The sequence below is a fragment of the Solanum stenotomum genome, unplaced genomic scaffold (assembly GCF_019186545.1).
Source record: "Solanum stenotomum isolate F172 unplaced genomic scaffold, ASM1918654v1 scaffold33038, whole genome shotgun sequence".
Lineage (NCBI taxonomy): Eukaryota > Viridiplantae > Streptophyta > Magnoliopsida > Solanales > Solanaceae > Solanum > Solanum stenotomum.
Window position 1 is genome coordinate 1 of NW_026032230.1, and position 6791 is coordinate 6791.

The following is a 6791-nucleotide window of genomic DNA, read 5'->3' on the forward strand; positions in this document are numbered from 1 at the left end:
TTACTATTTCAGATCTCAATCATATTTTGAAGAAAGATTTAAACAAATAAAATTATATAGAATTTAAAATGTTGGGCCCGTGCATAGCACGGGCAAGAACCATCTAGTATATTTTATAGAAATGTGAAGACGACCGGACGACCAATGGCAAATTAGCAATTATGTTATTATGCAAGGGTAAAATGGTAATTATGCATGATTGATATTTTAGCAAATCAAGCTTTCTTTTGCTTTCCATTCCAGATCCTTCTAGATCTCTTTCCTCTGCTTGCATATATAATTTACAATTGCTAAGACCCAAGAGACAAAGTGCTCATTCATCTTCTTCAAATCTCTTCTTCTCCTGATGATGGTGCAAAGCTTATGGGTTACGAGCTAAATCAACTGTACTATTAAAGCTTCATTTGGTAATTGTACAAGTCTTTTTGTACTTTGTGGGGGTGATAAAAGGTTTTTTGATTATCTCATCTATTGCTATTTATTTTTAAGTCAATAAATTTAATAAAGAAGATTGTTTCAAAAAGTATAACTTTGATGCCCTGTTATTTTGTGTGCCAAATTGTGACATAAGTTATTGTTCCTGAGAAGAATCCATAACCTATATTAATTCTTGGCTAATAAAATAATGATTCCCAAGAAGAAATTGTCGATCTAGCGGAGATTGTTCTGTTCTTAGAAGTGTCATTTGAGCTTCATCTATCTTGATTGTTGTCTAATAAATATAATGAATTGGAGAGGTCTGCCAAATCATGTAGATAGTAACTCTTTTGGCCATTATTTTTCTAAATAAAAGCTCCAATTCAAAATTCTCAATTTTACTACCAATTTGTATGTTAATGTGAGTTGCATAATAAATGAATCCACGGGCAAAAAATCGTTTCTCATTCATTAAATTTCTTTTAACCTTGCGCACTCACGTGACCTTAAAACATCCTCCTTCTTCAAAGCAGAGATATCGGCTCTTGCTGAAGCAGAATAGCCCTTCAATTTGTAGAAGCTTAGTAGCTCAGTTGGTTTTTGTTGACTACCTGAACTCCGCCTTGTTGGTGACGGTTTGATTCTCCACATTGTAATCCCCTTCGCATTTTCCCTTTCCCTACCCCTACCCCTACCACTACCTCTACCCCCAATTTTAACCCAAAAAAAAGAAAAGAATAATAGCCTTCAATTCTTCTTATTCACTTTGAAGAATATTTTTACTCTATCTATACTTATATTTCTTACAATTTTCATTTTTCAATTTCACTGTTGAATTTCTTTGAGTGTTGTTGTTCCATGATGAAATTTATCTACCTATGAAGAGACGGAAAAAAAATAAAATTTGGCTTGAAGAAAATTTCTTTGTAGATTTGATACGATTTCCTTGTTATTTTTAATGTCATTGTTGACAGAAAGTTCCAATCTAACTTTTCCTTTCTGCCAATTAAGTTGAAAGCAGAGAAGCATATACTTTACATACAGTTTCCTTGCCATTTTCAGCTTCTCTTAACAGTTGATTTTTGCTCTCTTTGTAGGCGTTGTCGATTCAACAAACACTTAAAACTTGTAATCCTTATGATTGTGAACTGAGAAGTATATAGAATTGGATCCAGGTGTATTCTGTCATATTTTCTGAAAAACAATAGCAAGGTACTTTTTTTCCTTGTTCCTTTTAAGTATAATTTTTTTCTTTATTCCTCTTATGATATTTGTGTTATATATTCAAATTTTCATTAAGATGATGACTTAAATCTATATTCTTGTGAAACTTTGAGGATTGAAACCTTTGACTTCACTTTCGGATTTGAATTACTGGTATATCATATGAACTGCTATAGAAGTCATCACATTTACCACTAAATTTTAGAGGTGACTCCTGTCCCATCACTATTTAGATATTGCAATTTCATTATGGCAAATCATATGTATAGGATCAACAGGGCTACTAGCCATGACTAAACAATATTTTAGAAGTTCACAGAGGTCCATTTACAGTTTAAGCTATTTAGGCTTTAAACAATTGTTTAAATATGTCACAGATGAAGTCCTATTTGAGAAATAGAAGTTGAACATTTGGAAAGTACCATATCAATCTATTCCAAATGGTTCTATTGTCCATTGTTTTGATTCTTGGGAAGCAAAAAGAATAAGATTAAAGGAAGTAAAAGCTAAAATATTGAATAGGAAAACATAACTATAAGATGTGGCATAGTATTTTTTTCTCAAAAACAATTGTCCGCCACAATTATAAATGGCCAGCTTAAGTTGTGTGGAATAAGCACGACATCTACTGTACCCTATGTTTTCAAACACAATTGGCATGTAGGAGAAAGTCTTACCATGTGACCTGAATAAATTATTGTCTAATATCTGCCAGTGTTTTTCTTGACCTGTAAAGTAGAAGTTACTTTGTTATTTGGGACCAAGGGATTGTTTGTCCTTCACTGAATTAGTTGAGCTATAAAAAAGAGTATCTATGAATTTTATTAAATTTTAATAAGCAGTTGGTGAACGCCAAAAGAATCCTCATGTTCTAGGGGTTTGGTTTAACAGTAAATGTTGTGCTATGTGGAACACAAAGATGTGCTAGCTGTATCACAAGTTTGAAACTTGACTGTTAGACCAAATTTTACATTTAAGTGAAGAACAACAGTGATAAATCCATTATCTTGAAAATATTCTGGTCATAAAAAATATTTGACGAGAGAGTCAACAAGATCATGTTGTTAGGAAAATGTTCCAAGAGTCTGTCTTCTTTTGCTACTCGCTATTCTTTTCCTGTTTCGATGTTTCATTTATCTCTTCATATGAGTTTTAAAAACTTTTTCCTTGGAGATTTTCATTCTTCAGTCCTCCGATGTCGTATCTACATGTTTTATAGAGTTGCTTTTATATATTCCTCACCCTGGATTTGAAATACCAAGTGTTAGTCACTCTTAATTTTATGCTGATCTGAGATCTCCATGTTGAACATCATATTTTTACTTGTTTTGTTCATAGATTTTCCAGTTGCACCACACTTTAAAATCATTTGAATTTTATCAAATTTTAAATTATATTATATCTAGCTTTGAAGTTTTATGGAAGAAAATCATTTAGGTACAGAACACATGGGACAGTAAAATCAATTTTTTTTTATAGTTTTGACAGAGACCAAATGGAGAATTGAGATTCTGCACTCCTCTTGTGAACCATTGCGGAAGGCAAGGGTACTACAAAAAGAGAATCGTTAACCTCGGAGCCAATTTTTCAAGACCATTCCTTGTAGTAATTTTATGTCAATATGGTTAGTGAATTAAATATTGATTATTTTGAGGCTATATTGTTTACTTCAACTATTTTTTTTCTTATATCTTTGAGTTTGTTTACCTACTTAAATTCTTATATACGTTTTCTACTAATTTTTAGTAAAGATTAAGTTCAAAAGAATGTAACATAATGAAAAATTGTTGTAATTTAACGTCGAACTTACTGCTTCCCTTTTAGCTATATCTTACCTCTTGTGCCATTGTGATTGCAATCACTGCCTAATATAAGAAGAAAGTGATGGTAAATAGTAAATATATGGTCATTTGATGCAAGAATGGATGCAGAAGCTTAGGCAGAGTGTGTACTGTGCGTTGGAAGGGTTGCACCTAGCCGTTAAGTTGGTTAGGTTTTATTTAAGAAGAATAGTTTCATGTTGCTCAGTTTAGTCCAATAGGTTTTAAAGTTATTTCTATTATTATCAAAATTGCCCGATATGTTTGAGGATTGGATACTTTAGGTCCAATTGCTGGCCACTTATGTTTTGTACTGTCCAGCAAGAATGTTGGACTATTTAAGTATTGTATTTGTCCTTGTTGAATTGAAGCAGAGAATTGTTTAGCTAAATAGAGCATCGCTTGTTTCTTACTCTTTTCCTTTTCCTTTCTTCCTTTTCTTAGCTTCTTACTCTTCCATTACTGTCTTATTACTTTTCAATGTTGTCCTTAGCTTAATTGTATCATCATTCTTGATTGTATGATTTGTATCCACAAGTCATTTTGAATCGTGAAATGATTATCAGTTAAGAAACAAATTTAGAGAGGATTTAGTTAGCATGCTTATGAAGTCGTAAAGTCTTAAACCTTTCCCATCATAAAAAAGTTATGGTCTCTTTTTGGGAGTTTTCCGCTGAAGCATATGCTTCAGTTAAGGGAGATTTGATTTGTCTATATTTGATCCTTCAATTTCTTATGTTTATCTCTTATGTCTATTATAATTATTAAAGTGTTCATGTGATATATGCAGATGGAAGGCCTTGGATTGTGTAGCTCTTAGAAAGAGTTGTGTCATTCTTCAAGGATCACAAAGGTTCGATATACTTGATAAAATCTTTTTTTTAATTATTTGCTATGCTATGTAATTTTTATATCTATTTGTCACGGTTGTTGCCTTTTTAGGGGGCTATTGGTTTGAGCTAAATGACAATCATCATGTTAATAAAAAAATTCTCTCGGAATTACTTTGATAAATTATTTTAGAAGGTCATTTTATTCTTGAAATACCAATGATTGTGAGATGGATTCTTTCTCCTAAATTCTAATGATGTGTATATTGATCAATAACATCATATGGGCACAACTTAGATTTCTACTATGACTGGTATAATTTAAAAGTTAAAGCCCTACCTTCTTTTACCAAGTAATGTTATTGCAAGATTTTACGCTCTCAAAGCTGACATACCACATGATCTTCTTCTTCATTGAAGGTTTGGTGTTAGATATGTCAAATAAATATATCTTTAACTTCAACAACAACCATGATAGTAAGTGCGATATTGCTGTGTCGGAAAATGCGTATGCGAATGTATAATATTGGTTTACGTGATATAACATAAATTAAGACACAAAAATTAACATATATTGGGCCCTGTGTAACAAAATATTGACTCTTGAAAAATCTACTGCTTGTTCATTACTAATGTTTAAAAATAGTATTAAAAAATTATCGCACTCAAAATTCTATTAATGTCACATAAATTAGGATAGAAGAAATAACATTTATTATTTAAAGTTTATATAAAAAGTACTACAATTATTGTAATTATTGAATTCAAATATTGAAAAATCATATAAAAATGAGTAACTTTCTAAATTCTATTGTGCCACATGAATTAAGATAAAAGAAGAAACATATGTTATTTATAAAAATGATGTTAAAAGCACAATAGTACTATAAGTCATAATAATTAACAACTTAATTTAAAAAAAATAATATATACAACAATTAGCTGCCTCTTCAAATTTCATTTGCATCACATTAATTGACCATTAATTCTGCATTTTTTTCCTTTTAATTTTGTCTTACATTTCTTTTTTAGCCTATTATATATTTGAAAATTACAGTAATAATTCTTTAAATCACAATAATTAATAAGTTTAAATATTTAAAATTAATATAAAAAAATCATTTGACTTCCAAAATTCTATGTGTGACACATAAAATGGGTTTAGAGGAAATGACATTTATTATTTGACAATGACGTAAAAAGTATATAAATCACAATAATTAATAACTTTGAAATTTAAAAGACATAAACAAAATTGGCTAACTTTTGAAATTATATCAATACCACATAAATTGGGACATGAGAAGTAAAAAAAATTATTTAAAAATTACGTAAAAGGTACTACAAATTACAATAATTAACAATTTAAAATATTTAAAAGACATAAAAATGATTACTCTTTGAAATTATATCTATGCCACATAAATTGGGAGAACGAAATAATATATATTACTTCAAAATCGCTTAAAAAATTATAAATCACAGTAATTAATAACTTAAAATATTTTTAAAAATCATATACAATGTTGAATAACTTCTCAAGTTTCAACATGCTTGCTTGTAGCCAGGGGTAGTTTGGCAATTTAAAATTTTCTTTTTTAAAAAATTGCCTTTTATTTGTTTTTGGAATAACACTTTTGAAGTACTACTGATGAAGTTATTCAGGCTAATAGGTTTGTTGTTTTAGGTTTGGATGATGGATGATAGACACAAGTGATAAATGTATTCATTTTTCTAGGGACAAAATGTAGACAAACACATTATTTGTGCTCCTTTTATTTGTGTGAAATTCAAAGTTAATTCTCACTTACATGTATACAAATGGTGGTGATGGGGTTACTGGTTCTTACCTATGAAGTATGCTCATGAAGCTATGGTTGCAATAAATTTTATGAGAAGAGTTGGGCACATGTAATTTTGAAGATTGTTGCCTTATATTAAAAAGAACGCCTATGATTTTATGTTCTCTGTGATTTTAGACATTTATTATAGCAAACAAACAAGGAACTAAAAGTCAAGTCCTGACCGAATGACAACACCATTGTTGGTGCAAAACATTAGTATTACTTGGCCTAAAATGTTGGGCCCGTGCTTAGCACGGGCGACACTCATCTAGTTTACTCTAGAAAGTCCAACAAACAGACCCAAAAGAGACGTATTGAAGTTTTCTGATGTGTTTCTAAATATCCAATCCAATATACTTAAAAACCTGAAGGATTCATAGTTAATTTTCTTGACTATTGACGGGTTTGGATCTAGTGCAAGTTGTGTGAGAGAGTTCTTACATGAAACACAAAATAACAAATTTTGAAATCACAGTTTAGAATTTTAATTCTACTTTTTGAAGAATTTGTGATTTGAAATGATAATTTGAGTTACAATTAAATATAAATCTCATAAACAAACATTGATTTAAAACTAAAACTTGAAATCAGCTTCCAAACCCTATAGCGATACACCAACTTAATCGGTCAAGGTAACTATGTAGGACGCAATGGGG

The 6791-nt window shown here is 30.3% G+C and overlaps 1 long non-coding RNA gene across 1 annotated transcript; it reads left to right on the forward strand.

Moving 5' to 3' along the window:
• Window positions 1-246: 246 nt before the first annotated feature.
• Window positions 247-4533, forward strand: LOC125852223 (uncharacterized). The gene is made up of 4 exons (XR_007444985.1): window positions 247-407; window positions 1515-1629; window positions 3121-3265; window positions 4252-4533. It is a non-coding gene; the product is annotated as an uncharacterized LOC125852223 (long non-coding RNA).
• Window positions 4534-6791: the final 2258 nt, after the last annotated feature.